This window comes from Carcharodon carcharias, assembly GCF_017639515.1.
Source record: "Carcharodon carcharias isolate sCarCar2 chromosome 3 unlocalized genomic scaffold, sCarCar2.pri SUPER_3_unloc_1, whole genome shotgun sequence".
NCBI lineage: Eukaryota > Metazoa > Chordata > Chondrichthyes > Lamniformes > Lamnidae > Carcharodon > Carcharodon carcharias.
In genome coordinates this window covers 85385-100773 of record NW_024470529.1, presented here as the reverse complement: position 1 = coordinate 100773, position 15389 = coordinate 85385, and the positions used below count along the sequence as shown (strand labels likewise).

Here is a 15389-nt window from a genome sequence, read left to right as displayed (position 1 = left end):
AGAGTGTGCAAGGGAGAGAGAGTGTGTAAGAGAGAGTGTGTGTGTGTGTGAGAGAGTATGCAAGTGAGAGAGAGTTTGCATGAGAGAGTGTGTGTGTGAGAGAGGGAGAGGGTGTGTGTGTATCAGGGGGAGAAGAGTGTGTGAGACAGAGGAGAGTGTGTGGAGAGAAGGAGTGTGTGAGAGAAAGAATGTGTGAGAGAAGGAGTGTGTGAGAGAGAGCGTGTGAGATGGAGAAGAGTGTGTGGGACAGAGAAGTGTGTGAGAGAAGTGTGTTTGTGAGAGAGAGTGTGTGTGAGCAAGTGTGTGAGGGAGAGAGAGTGTGGTGTGTGTGAGGGAGAGTGCGTGTGAGAGTGAGAGTGTGTGTGTATGTGTGTGTGTGAGAGAGACAATGTGTGTGTGTGTGTGTGAGTGAGAGTGTGTGTGAGAGAGTATGTCTGTGTGCGTGAGAGTGAGTTTGTGTGTGTGTGTGTGTGTGTGTGAGAGAGAGCGTGCGTGAGTAAGTCAGAGAGTTCTGTATGAGAAAGAGTGTGCAACAGATTGTGTAAGAGGGAGAATGTATCTGTGTGTGAAAGAGAGTGTGTGTGAGAGAGTATGTCTGTATGCGTGAGAGTGAGTTTGTGTGTGCGTGTGTGAGAGAGAGAGAGCATGCGTGAGTGAGTCAGAAAGAGTGTCTGTATGAGAGTGTGCAAGAAATTGTGTAAGAAGGAGAATGTATCTGTGTGTGTGTGTGAGAAAGTGTGCGTGTGTGTGAGTATGTATGTGATTGTGTGTGAGTGTGTGTTTATAAGAGACTATGTGTGTGCACAAGTGTGCATGTGTGTGAGTGCGTGTGTTTGTGTGCTTGTGTGTGTGTTTGTGTGTGTGTGCATGTGTGTGTGTTTGTGCACATTTGAAAAAAAGAGTGTTTCTGCCCATAAAATGCTGCGACAAGTGTTAACATTTCAGGTTGAGATGACCTTTGATCAGAAAACTGATTAACCCAGTTCTGATGAAAGGCCCACCCTAACTTGAAACATTCCAGTTTGTGTGCGTATGTGTGTTTGTGTCCGTGTGTGTGTGTATGTGTGCGAGTGTGTGTGTGTGCACGAGTGAGTGTGTGTGTTGTGTCTGTGTGTTTGTGTGTGTGAATTTTCCTGGCGCAAAAGTAAAACAGGAAAGGTGGCCAAACCATGGCTTACAAGGGAAATCAGAGATAGTATTAGATGCAAGGAAAAGGCATACAAATTGGTCAGAAGAAACAACAGACCTGAGGATTGGGAGCGGTTTAGAATTCAGAATGGAGGACCAAGGGATTGATTAAGAAGGGGAAAATAGAGTACGAGAGTAAGCTTGCAGGGAACATAAAAACTGACTGTAAAAGTTTCTATTGGTACATGAAGAGAAAAAGATTGGTGAAGGCAAATGTCGGTCCCTTACAGTCAGAAACAGGGGAATTTATAATGGGGAACAAAGAAATGGCTGACCAACTAAATACATACTTTGGTTCTGTCTTCACAAAGGAGGACACAAATAACATAACAGAAATGTTGGGGAACACAGGGTTTAGTGAGAGGGAGGAACTGAAAGAAATCAGTATTAGTAGGGAAATGGTGTTGGGGAAATAGATGGGATTGAAGAATGATAAATCCCCAGGGCCTGATAATCTACACCCCAGAGTACTTAAAGAAGTGGCCCTAGAAATAGTGGATGCATTGGTGGTCATCTTCTGAGATTCAATAGACTCTGGAACAGTTCCTACAGATTGGAGGGTAGCTAATGTAACCCCACTATTTAAAAAGGGAGGATGAGAGAAAACAGGGAATTATAGACCAGTCAGCCTGACGTCAGTAGTGGGGAAAATTCTAGAGTCCACAATGAAAAATTTAATAGCTGAACACTTGGAAAACAGTGGCAGAATCGGACAGAGTCAGCATGGATTTATGAAAGGGAAATCTACTGGAATTTTTCGAGGACGTAACTAGTAGAGTTGATGAGGGGGAGCCAGCGGATGTGGTTTATTTGGACTTTCAGAAGGCTTTCGACAAGGTCCCACATAAGAGATTAGCGTGTAAAATTGAAGCACGTGGGATTGGGGGTAGTGTGTTGAGATGGATAGAAAACTGGTTAGCAGACAGGAAACAAAGAGGAGGAATAAACGGGTCTTTTTCCGAATGGCAGGCAGTGCCTAGTGGGGTACCGCAGGGATCGGTGCTGGGACCCCAGCTATTCACAATATATATTAATGATTTAGATGAGGGAACTAAATGTAATATCTCCAAATTTGCAGATGACACAAAGCTGGGTGGGAGGGTGAGCTGTGAGGAAGATGCAGAGATGCTTCAGTGTGATTTGGACAAGCTGAGTGAGTGGGCAAATGCATGGCAGATGCAGTATAATGTGGATAAATGTGAGGTTATCCACTTTGGTAGCAAAAACAGGAAGGCAGATTATTATCTGAATGGCTATAAATTGAGAGAGGGGAATGTGCAACGAGACCTGGGTGTCCTTGTACACCAGTCGCTGAAGGTAAGCATGCAGGTGCAGCAGGCGGTAAAGAAGGCAAATGGTATGTTGGCCTTCATAGCCAGAGGATTCGAGTACAGGAACAGGGATGTCTTGCTGCAATTGTACAGGGCCTTGGTGAGACCACACCTGGAATATTGTGTGCAGTTTTGGTCTCCTTATCTGAGGAAAGATGTACTTGCTATAGAGAAGAGTGCAGCGAAGGTTTACCAGACTGATTCCTGGCATGGTGGGACTGACACATGAAGAGAGATTGAGTCGATTAGGATTATATTCGCTGGAGTTCAGAAGAACGAGGGGGGAATCTCATAGAAACCTATACAATTCTAACAGGACTAGACAGGATAGATGCAGGAAGGATGTTCCCGATGGTGGGGGAGTCCAGAACCAGGGGTCACAGTCTGAGGATATGGGGTAGACCATTTAGGATTTAGGACTGAGATGAGAAATTTCTTCACCCAGAGAGTGGTGAGGCTGTGGAATTCGTTACCACAGAAAGTAGTTGAGACCAAAACATTGTATGTTTTCAAGGAGGAATTAGACATAGCTCTTGGGGTGAAAGGGATCAAAGGATATGAGGAGAAAGCGGTAGCAGGCTATTGAGTTGGATGATAAAAACAAAAAAACTGCGGATGCTGAAAATCCAAAACAAAAACAGAATTACCTGGAAAAACTCAGCAGGTCTGGCAGCATCGGCGGAGAAGAAAAGAGTTGACGTTTCGAGTCCTCATGACCCTTCGACAGAACTTGAGTTCAAGTCCAAGAAAGAGTTGAAATATAAGCTGGTTTAAGGTGTGTGTGTGGGGGGCGGAGAGATAGAGAGACAGAGAGGTGGGGGGGGGGGTGGTGTGGTTGTAGGGACAAACAAGCAGTGATAGAAGCAGATCATCAAAAGATGTAAAGCGGGTTTTAGTAAACACCTTGTCAAACACTAGGAGGGAAATGGAAAGCAAGGAAGGTGAGCAAGACAACAGAGAGATACGGAAATCTTGAGTTGGATGATCAGCCATGATCATAATGAATGGCGGAGCAGGCTCGAAGGGCCGAATGGCCTCCTCCTGCTCCTAGTTTCTATGTTTCTATGTATGTGTGCGTATGTGTGTGTGTGTCTGTGTGTGCAAGTGTGAGTGTGATTATGAGTGTGTGTGTGTTTTTTTGTGTGTGCATGTGTGTGTCTGTGTGATTGAGTGTGTGTGCATGTGTGTGTATGTCTATGTGTGCAAGTGTGAGTGTGCGTGTGTGTTTGTTTGAGTGTGTGTCTGTGTGTGATTGTGAGTGTCTGTGTCTGTGTGTGATTGTGAGTATGTGTGTGTATTTGTGTGTGTGTGTGTTTGTGTCTGTGTGTGACTGTGAGTGTGTGTATTTGTCTGTGTCTGTGTGTGATAGTGTGTGTGTGTGTGTGTGTGTGTGTGTTTGTGTGTGTGTCTGTGTGTGTGAGTGCGTGTTTGTGTGTGTCTGTATGTGATTGTGAGTGTATGTGTCTGTGTCTGTGTGTGATTGTGAGTGTGTGTGTGGGCCTGTTTGTGTGTGTCTGTGTGTGATTGTGTGTGTGTGTGCATGTGATTGTGAGTGTGTGTCAGTGTGTGATTGTGAGTGTGTGTGTGTGTGTTTGTGTGTGATTGTGAGTGTGTGTTTATTTGTTTGTGTGTGTCTGTGTGTGATTGTGAGTGTGTGTGTCTGTGTGTGATTGTGAGTGTGTGTTTGTTTGTGATTGTGAGTGTGTGTGTGTGTTTGTGTGTGATTGTGAGTGTGTGTGTGTGTTTGTGTGTGATTGTGAGTGTGTGTGTTTGTTTGTGTGTGTCTGTGTGTGATTGTGAGTGTGTGTGTCTGTGTGTGATTGTGAGTGTGTGTGTGTTTGTTTGTGTGTGTCTGTGTGTGATTGTGAGTGTGTGTGTGTGTGTGTGTGTTTGTTTGTGCATGTTTGTGTGTGTCTGTGTGTGATTGTGAGTGTGTGTGTGTTTGTTTATGTGTGTCTGTGTGTGATTGTGAGTGTGTGTGTCTGTGTGTGATTGTGAGTGTGTGTGTGTTTGTTTGTGTGTGTCTGTGTGTGACTGTGAGTGTGTGTGTGTGTGTGTGTTTGTTTGTGTGTGTCTGTGTGTGATTGTGAGTGTGTGTGTGTTTGTTTGTGTGTATCTGTGTATGATTGTGAGTGTGTGTGTGTGTGTGTTTGTTTGTGTGTGTCTGTGTGTGATTGTGAGTGTATGTGTTTATGTGTGTTTGTGTTTGTTTGTGTGTGATTGTGAGTGTGTGTGTGTTTGTTTGTGTGTGTCTGTGTGTGATTGTGAGTGTGTGTGTGTTTGTTTGTGTGTGTCTGTGTGTGATTGTGAGTGCGTGTGTGTGTGTGTGTGTGTGTGTGTTTGTGTGTGTCTGTGTGTGATTGTGAGTGTATGTGAGTATGTGTGTTTGTGTTTGTGTGTGTGTGAGTGTGAGTGTGTGTGTGTGTGTGTTTGTTTGTGTGTGCCTGTGTGTGATTGTGAGTGTGTGTGTGTGTGTGTGTTTGTTTGTGTGTGTCTGTGTGTGATTGTGAGTGTGTGTGTCTGTGTGTGATTGTGAGTGTGTGTGTCTGTGTGTGATTGTGAGTGTGTGTGTGTCTGTGTGTGATTGTGAGTGTGTGTTTGTGTTTGTTTGTGTGTGTCTGTGTGTGATTGTGAGTGTATGTGTGTGTGTGTTTGTTTGTGTGTGTCTGTGTGTGATTGTGAGTGTGTGTATGTGTGTGTGTTTGTTTGTGTGTGTCTGTGTGTGATTGTGAGTGTATGTGTGTGTGTGTGTTTGTGTTTGTGCGCATAGGCAAACAGTAGTGTTTCTGTCCATAGAATGCTGCGACATGTGTTAACATTTCAGGTGAGATGACCATTGATCAGAAAACTGATAAACCTAGTTCTGATGAAAGGCCCATCCTAACTTGAAACGTTAACGCTGTTTCTCTCCCTGTCACTGCCTGACCTTCTGAATATTTCCAGCATTTTTTATTGCAGATTTCTAGCATCCACAGGTATTTTGCTTTTCTAAGAGGGTGTGAGATAAATGGGGCTCCACAGTGTCCAGGTGAAGACAGCCAGAAGTACTCGCCACTAAACTCATCAGGGAGTGTTATCTAGAGGCAGTATAGGCACTGTGACACGATGGTTATGTTCATAGGCTGGTAAACCAGGACATGTGAACTCAAACCCCACACTACCAATCTAACAATGGGAATCTCCTTCACTGGGCCGCAATCCCTCTCATTGAACACTGTTTGTGTTGAATGTAATTCCTGGGTTATCTGTGAAAACAATCTGTGGAGCAGCATAAGGAAATGTTTACCTAATCCTGCATTGTAGGAGTGTCAAAGTGAACAACAGCTATTGGGCGTCCTTTACCCAGTTAGTATTGAAGTTATCTCAGCTCCATTTAATACAAGATATGGCATAAAACACTGGCATCGACTCCTTAAACTGAATTGTCTGTGGGGAAATTCACAGCAGCTGTCCGATTGGCTAGAGCAGAGGGTGGGGTGTGTGTGGGTGAGGGACAGGGTGGGGTGCTCACTGCACCTGTCCGAGATGCTGTCCTCCAGGCCAGACTTTGCATCCAGTCTGCCCTCTCACACACCAAAAAAAGGTCATCTGTTCATTATCACATTGGTTTGTGGGATCTTGCTGTGTGCAAATTGGTGACCAGGTTTTCTTTATTAGAACAGTGCCTACACTTCAAATAGTATTCATTGGATGTGAAGTGCTTGGGCTGACAGAGGTGCTATAGAAATGAAAGTCTTTAGCACCCAAACAACCTGAAAAGTGATTTTTCTGTAGAGGACAATGACTGCGAATCCTTTGCTTCGGTTTGAAGCCTGAACAACACCAGCTGCTGGCTCAGCAACAACAACTTTAACATAATGATCATCCCCCAAGGCTCCTTACAGGGGGCATTGTAACACAATATACAACTCCAAGCCACTGTCAAAATCCTGGAACTCCCTCCCTAACAGCACCGTGGGTGTACCTACACCACATGGACTGCAGCAGCTCAAGAAGGCAGCTCACCACCACCTTCTCAAGGTCAACTAGGGATGGGCAATAAATGCTGGGCCCAGCCAGCGACACCAACATCTCATAAATGAATAAAACAGTTAGGTCAGATGACAAAACCTTGTCAAAGAAGTCGCTTTTAAACAGTGTTTTGAAGGATGGAAGTGAGGTGAAGGGGCAGAGAGGTTTATGGAGGGAATTCCAGAGCTTAGGGTCCAGGCAGCTGAAGGCACAGCCACCAATGCTGGAGCGATTATAACTGGGAATGCAGAATTAGAGGAGCTCAGAGATCTCAGAGAGTTGTGGGAGTTAGAGAGAAGGTCGAAGCTATGGGTGGAGTTGAAAACAAGGGTCAGAATTTTAAAGTAAAGACTACACTCAAAAACCTACTAGAAGGGAGCAATGCAATGTAAACTGGTTGAGTCCTCAAATACCCAGCCTGGATAGAAATCAGGGACACGTTGGTCATTATAACCCATGTCCTACTGCTCCAAGAGCTCCTGTCTGTACCTGTACCCTCAGCCTGCCTTTGTACCCTAGATTTCTACATTTTTACCTGCAGTAATATGGGAATATGGGGAGGCCATTCAGCCCCAAACTCTATTCCATCACTCAGTGAGATCATGGTGAGGCCACAGCTGGAGTACTGGGTGCAGTTCTGGTCACCACATTATAGGAAGGATGTGATTGCACTGGAGGGGGTGCAGAGGAGATTCACCAGGATGTTGCCTGTGATGAAACATTTAAGTTGTGAAGGGAGGTTGGGTAGACTTGGGTTGTTTTCGTTGGAGCAGAGAAGACTGAGGGGCGACCTGATCGAGATGTACAAGATTATGAGGTGCATGGACAGGGTGGATAGAGAGCAGCTGTTCCCCTTAGTTGAAGGGTCAGTCACAAGGGGTCACAAGTTCAAGGTGAGGGGCAGGAGGTTTAGGGGAATGTGAGGAAAAACTTTTTTACCCAGAGGGTGGTGACGGTCTGGAATGCACTGCCTGGGAGGGTGGTGGAGGTGGGTTGCCTCACATTCTTTAAAAAGTACCTGGATGAGCACTTGGCAAGTCATAACATTCAAGGCTATGGGCCAAGTGCTGGTAAATGGGATTAGGTAGGTAGGTCAGGTGTTTCTCACGTGTCAGTGCAGACTCGATGGGTCGAAGGGCCTCTTCTGCACTGTGTGATTCTGTGATGGCTGATATATATAATAATTCTAGATACCTGACTTGGCTCCACATCCCTTAATACCCCTCATCTAGCAAATGTCTCTCAATCTAAGAGTTAACATTATTAACTAAGCAAGTATTGTTTTTTGAGGGAGTGATTTCCACTTTTCAAGAGTCAAGTGTTTGACTTGACAAACATTTTTGCATGATCAAGTGTTTCCTTGCCTCTCCCCGAATAGTCTGGCTCTGAGTTTAAGGTTAGACCCACCTGTCCTAGACCCACCTCTCAGCAGGAAATGTTTCTAATTACCCAAAAATTCCTTTCACAAATTCTAAAAGCCTCAATCAAAGCATCCCTAAATCTTCCATACTGCATGGATATGCCTTCTTGGTGTCCGACCTCCTCTCAATCTAGCCCATGGAGCCTTGGCAACATTCTGGTGAATCTTTGCTTCCTTCCTTCAATATGTCCCTTCTAAGATGTGGCCCTGTGCTTCATGCAGCACTCCAGATATAAGCAGGGCTTTGTAGAGCTTTCAGCAAACCTCCCTTTTTCTAGTTTTCTATTTATAGAGGCTAACAATCCCTTGGGTCTCTTTGTTTTTTTTTGTACCTGGCCCACTAGGTGATCTCTGTGAACCCGAAATTTCTTTGGACCTCCATTGTTCCCAGCTTTACACCATTTAAGTACACAGTCTGTCCTTTTCTGGTCCAAAATAAATGACTCACTCATTTAATCTATTAATGTCTCATAGTAACTTTAAGCTGCTATCTACACTGCTTACTATACCACCAATTTTTGTATAATTGATAAATGTGCCTGTATAGCCCCCGATTGTATTATCTAAGTTATCAATAAATATAGTAAAATATAGTTGAGGCACCAGCACAGATCCTTGTGAATCACCATTAGCCTTTCTTTGCAATTTGAGTACATACCCATATTATTACCCCCTCTCCACCTCTGTATTAACCTGCAATTCCATCAGCTTTAATTTAAGCAAATTGTCTCAGTTCCCATCCCTGGTCACCCTGCAGCCATGTCTCCGTAATCCCAACTATATCATACCTGTTTACATCTATTTGCGCTGTTAATTCATCCACTTTATTGCGAATGCTCCTCGTGTTAAGGCACAAAGCCTTAAGGCTTGTCTTTTTAACATTACTTGTCCCATTCCCACTATTTTTCACTGAGGCCCTGTTTGATTCTTGCCCTTGCTTTCTCTGACTACCACTTTTCTTATTCCACTTTCTGTCTTTTGTTCTTGTCTTTGATTCCCCTTCCTCTAACTCCTTGCATAGGTTCCCATCCCCCTGCCATTTATGTTTAAACCTTCCACAACTGCTCTTGCAAATGTTCCCCCCAGGACATCAGTCCCAGTCCTGCCCAGATGTAACCCATCCTGTTTAATATCTCATCCAGTCTAATCCCGCTCTCCCCCCTCACTCCCCACACCCTTTAATATCCCACTCAGTCTAATCCCGCTCTCCCCCCTCACTCCCCACACCCTTTAATATCCCACTCAGTCTAATCCCACTCTCCCCCTCACTCCCCACACCCTTTAATATCCCACCCAGTCTAATCCCAGACTCCCCCTCACTCCCCGCACCCTTTAATATCCCACCCAGTCTAATCCCACTCTCCCCCTCACTCCCCACACCCTTTAATATCCCACCCAATCTAATCCCACTCTCCCCCTCACTCCCCGCATCCTTTAATATCCCACCCAGTCTAATCCCACACTCCCCCTCACTCCCCGCACCCTTTAATATCCCACCCAGTCTAATCCCACTCTCCCCCTCACTCCCCGCACCCTTTAATATCACACCGAGACTAATAACACTCTTCCCCTCACTCCCCGCACCCTTTAATATCCCACCCAGTCTAATCCCACTCTCCCCCTCACTCCCCGCACCCTTTAATATCACACCGAGACTAATAACACTCTTCCCCTCACTCCCCGCACCCTTTAATATCCCACCCAGTCTAATCCCACTCTCCCTACACCCTTTAATATCCCACCCAGTCTAATCCCACTCTCCCCCTCACTCCCCACACCCTGTAATATCCCACTCAGTCTAATCCCACTCTCCCCCTCACTCCCTGCACCCTTTAATATCGCACCCAGTCTAATCCCACTCTCCCCCTCACTCCCCGCACACTTTACTATCCCACCCAGTCTAATCCCACTCTCCCCCTCACTCCACACCCTTTAATATCCCACCCAGTCTAATCCCACTCTCCCCCTCACTCCCCGCACCATTTAATATCCCACCCAGTCTAATCCCACTCTCCCCCTCACTCCCCGCACCCTTTAATATCCCACCCAGTCTAATCCCACTCTCCCCCTCACTCCCCGCACCCTTTAATATCCCACCCAGTCTAATCCCACTCTCCCCCTCACTCCACACCCTTTAATATCCCACCCAGTCTAATCCCACTCTCCCCCTCACTCCCCGCACCCTTTAATATCCCACCCAGTCTAATTCCACTCTCCCCCTCACTCCCCGCACCATTTAATATCCCACCCAGTCTAATCCCACTCTCCCCCTCACTCCCCACACCCTTTAATATCCCACCCAGTCTAATCCCACTCTCCCCCTCACTCCCCGCACCCTTTAATATCACACCGAGACTAATAACACTCTTCCCCTCACTCCCCGCACCCTTTAATATCCCACCCAGTCTAATCCCACTCTCCCTACACCCTTTAATATCCCACCCAGTCTAATCCCACTCTCCCCCTCACTCCCTGCACCCTTTAATATCGCACCCAGTCTAATCCCACTCTCCCTCTCACTCCCCGCACCCTTTAATATCCCACCCAGTCTAATCCCACTCTCCCCCTCACTCCCCGCACCCTTTAATATCCCACCCAGTCTAATCCCACTCTCCCCCTCACTCCCCGCACCCTTTAATATCCCACCCAGTCTAATCCCACTCTCCCCCTCACTCCCAGCACCCTTTAATATCCCACCCAGACTAATCCCACTCTCCCCCTCACTCCACACCGTTTAATATCCCACCCAGTCTAATCCCACTCTCCCCCTCACTCCCAGCACCCTTTAATATCCCACCCAGTCTAATCCCACTCTCCCCCTCACTCCCCGCACCCTTTAATATCCCACCCAGTCTAATCCCACTCTCCCCCTCACTCCCTGCACCCTTTAATATCCCACCCAGTCTAATCCCACTCTCCCCTTCACTCCCCGCACCCTTTAATATCCCCCCCAGTCTAATACCACTCTTCCCCTCACTCCCTGCACCCTTTAATATCCCACCCAGTCTAATCCCACTCTCCCCCTCACTCCCCGCACCCTTTAATATCCCACCCAGTCTAATCCCACTCTCCCCCTCACTCCCCACACCCTTTACTATCCCACCCAGTCTAATCCCACACTACCCCTCACTCCCCACACCCTTTAATATCCCACCCAGTCTAATCCCACTCTCCCCCTCACTCTCCACACCCTTTAATATCCCACCCAGTCTAATCCCACTCTCCCACTCACTCCCTGCACCCTTTAATATCCCACCCAGTCTAATCCCACTCTCCCCCTCACTCCCCACACCCTTTAATATCCCACCCAGTCTAATCCCACTCTCCCCCTCACTCCCCACACCATTTACTATCCCACCCAGTCTAATCCCACTCTCCCCCTCACTCCCTGCACCCTTTAATATCTCACCCAGTCTAATCTCACTCTCCCCCTCACTCCCCGCACCCTTTAATATCCCACTCAGTCTAATCCCACTCTCCCCCTCACTCCCCGCACCCTTTAATATCCCACCCAGTCTAATCCCACTCTCCCCCTCACTCCCCGCACCCTTTAATATCCCACCCAGTCTAATCCCACTCTCCCTCTCACTCCCCACACCCTTTAATATTCCACCCAGTCTAATCCCACTCTCCCCTCACTCCCCACACCCTTTAATATCCCACCCAGTCTAATCCCACTCTCCCCCTCACTCCCCGCACCCTTTAATATCCCACCCAGTCTAATCCCACTCTCCCCCTCACTCCCCGCACCCTTTAATATCCCACCCAGTCTAATCCCACTCTTCCCCTCACTCTCCGCACCCTTTAATATCCCACCCAGTCTAATCCCACTCTCCCCCTCACTCCCCACACCCTTTAATATCCCACCCAGTCTAATCCCACTCTCCCCCTCACACCCCACACCCTTTAATATCCCACTCAGTCTAATCCCACTCTCCCCCTCACTCCCCGCACCCTTTAATATCCCACCCAGTCTAATCCCACTCTCCCCCTCACACCCCACACCCTTTAATATCCCACCCAGTCTAATCCCACTCTCCCCCTCACTCCCCACACCCTTTAATATCCCACCCAGTCTAATCCCACTCTTCCCCTCACTCTCCGCACCCTTTAATATCCCACCCAGTCTAATCCCGCTCTCCCCCTCACTCCCCACACCCCATCCCACTCAGTCTAATCCCACTCTCCCTCTCACTCCCCGCACCCTTTAATATCCCACCCAGTCTAATCCCACTCTCCCCCTCACTCCCCACAGCCTTTACTATCCCACCCAGTCTAATCCCACTCTCCCCCTCACACCCCACACCCTTTAATATCCCACCCAGTCTAACCCCACTCTCCCCCTCACTCCCTGCACCCTTTAATATCCCACCCAGTCTAATGCCACTCCCCCTCTCACTCCCCACACCCTTTAATATCCCACCCAGTCTAATCCCACTCTCCCCCTCACTCCCTTTCCCTTTAATATCCCACCCAGTCTAATCCCACTCTCCCCCTCACTCCCCACAGCCTTTACTATCCCACCCAGTCTAATCCCACTCTCCCCCTCACTCCCCGCACCCTTTAATATCCCACCCAGTCTAATCCCACTCTCCCCCTCACTCCCTGCACCCTTTACTATCCCACCCAGTCTAATCCCACTCTCCCCCTCACTCCCCGCACCCTTTAATATCGCACCCAGTCTAATCCCACTCTCCCCCTCACTCCCTGCACCCTTTACTATCCCACCCAGTCTAATCCCACTCTCCCACTCACTCCCCGCACCCTTTAATATCCCACTCAGTCTAATCCCACTCTCCCCCTCACTCCCTGCACCCTTTAATATCCCACCCAGTCTAATCCCACTCTACCCCTCACTCCCCGCACTCTTTAATATCCCACCCAGTCTAATCCCACTCTCCCCCTCACTCCCCACACCCTTTAATATCCCACCCAGTCTAATCCCACTCTCCCCCTCACTCCCCGCACCCTTTAATATCCCACCCAGTCTAATCCCACTCCCCCTCTCACTCCCCGCACCCTTTAATATCCCACCCAGTCTAATCCCACTCTCCCCCTCACTCCCCGCACCCTTTAATATCCCACCCAGTCTAATCCCACTCCCCCTCTCACTCCCCGCACCCTTTAATATCCCACCCAGTCTAATCCCACTCTCCCCCTCACTCTCCGCACCCTTTAATATCCCACCCAGTCTAATCCCACTCTCCCCTTCACTCCCCACACCCTTTAATATCCCACCCAGTCTAATCCCACTCTCCCCCTCACTCCCCGCACCCTTTAATATCCCACCCAGTCTAATCCCACTCTCCTGCTCACTCCCCACACCCTTTAATATCCCACCCAGTCTAATCCCACTCTCCTGCTCACTCCCCACACCCTTTAATATCCCAACCCTGACCCAATCCCACCCTTTTTTGTTTTAACCCTGAACCAGCCCCCAGAATCGACCTGCTCTATTGGACACTGTCCAGTTGCAGCCGTTTCTGCCCAGTTCCCCTCTCTCTGATTCCGGAGAGATTTGGGGATTTTAGCTGAGCGGGATTGAGACTGTGAACCTGTCACTGACCGAACAGCCCCAGGGGCAGAGGCGACCGAGTTAGACTGTCTGTCAGCATCGGCGGAGAAGAAAAGAGTTGACGTTTCGAGTCCTCATGACCCTTCGACAGAACCTGTTCTGTCGAAACGTCAACTCTTTCCTTCTCCGCCGATGCTGCCACACCTGCTGAGTTTTTCCAGGTAATTCTGTTTTTGTTTTTGTTTTGGATTTCCAGCATCCGCAGTTTTTTTGTTTTTATATATATATATATATATATTTAGACTGTCTGTACCTGTCTGCTGCTCCGACCTGGGACGCCCACAGAGATAAAACTGTTGTTCTGATAAAGCAGTTCTGTTGAAGGGTCATGAGGACTCGAAACGTCAACTTTGATCTCTCCGCCGACGCTGCCAGACCTGCTGAGTTTTGCGAGGTATTTCTGTTTTTGTCTGGGACACCTCACTCTGGCTCTCTTTCTCAGTTCGCTCCGGCTCTCTCACTCCTGTTCTGGCTCCGGTTGTCCCAGTCTGAATCTAGTCTTTGTAGCAGGGAGTCCCCACCCTGATATTTGAACTGTCAGATCAGCATCTGCGAGTTCCAGTTTGCTTTTGTGAAGGCGGAGCAAGAGCGGGTAAGACCGAACCTGCAGTGAGGAATGTGGAGAATGAGATGAGATCACAGCAAATTTCGATTAAAATCAGAAGATGCTGCAAAAGCTGAGCAGCTCTAGCAGCGGAAACGGAGTTAACTTATCGAGACCAACGTGACTCTCTTTTGGAGCAAAGTTCACTCACACCGATCCCTCCTCCACTCATCACTCTAACTTCAACACAAACCCCAAACACTAACCCTAACACCAACACAAAAGCCCAAACACTAACCCTAACCCCAATGCAAACCCCAAACACTAACACTTAACTCAACACAAACCCCGAACAATAACCCTAATCCCAGCACAAATCCCATACACTGAACCTAACCCAAACACAAACCCCAAACACAGACCCTAACCCCAACACAAAACCCAAACACTAACTCTAACCCCAACACAAACCCCAAACACTAACCCTAACCCCAACGCAAAGCGCAAACACTAACCCTAACCCCAACTCAAACCCCAAACATTGACCCTAACCCAAACACAAGCCACAAACACTAACCCTAACCCCAACACAAACCCCAAACACTAAACCTTACCGCAAAACAAACCCCAAACACTAAACCTAACCCCAAGGCAAAACCAAAACTCAAACCCTAACCCCAGAACAAACTCCAAACACTAACCCTAAAAGAAACCCAAAACAGTAACACTAACCACAACACAAACCCCAAACACTGACCCTAACCCCAACACAAACCCCCAAACACTAAACCTAACACCAACACAAACTCCAAACACAAACCCAAACCCCAATGTAAACCCCAAAAACTAACCTTAACCCCCAACACAAACCCCAAATACTAACCCTAACCCCAACACAAACCCCAAACACTAATCCTAACCCCAAAACAAACCACAAACACTAAACCGAACCCCAACACAAACCCTCAAACATTAACCCTAACACCAATGCAAACACCAAACACTGGCCCAAACCCCAACACAAAACCCAAAAACTAAACCTAACCCAAACTCAAACACCAAACATTGACACTAACCCCAACACAAGCCCCAAACACTAACCCTAACCATAACACAAACCCCAAACACTAACCCTAACCCCAACACAAACCCCAAACACTAAGCCTAACCCCAACACAAACTCGAAACATTAACCCAAACCCCAACATGTAAGCCCTAAACACTAACCCTAACCTCAACGCAAACCCCAAACACAAAATCTAACCCCAATGCAAACCCCAAACACTAACCATAAACCCAACACAAAACCCCAAATACAAA

At 47.6% G+C, this 15389-nt stretch overlaps 1 protein-coding gene across 1 annotated transcript in view; it reads right to left on the bottom strand.

Annotated features, from left to right (window-relative positions):
• LOC121273392 (epiplakin-like) overlaps positions 1 to 14152 on the bottom strand; it is a 156551-nt gene extending 142399 nt beyond the window's left edge. Inside the window, exon 1 of the mRNA XM_041180571.1 lies at positions 13779 to 14152. The gene's annotated coding sequence lies outside the window, so the exon portion shown is untranslated. The remainder of the gene's footprint in view (positions 1 to 13778) is intronic.
• Positions 14153 to 15389: the final 1237 nt, after the last annotated feature.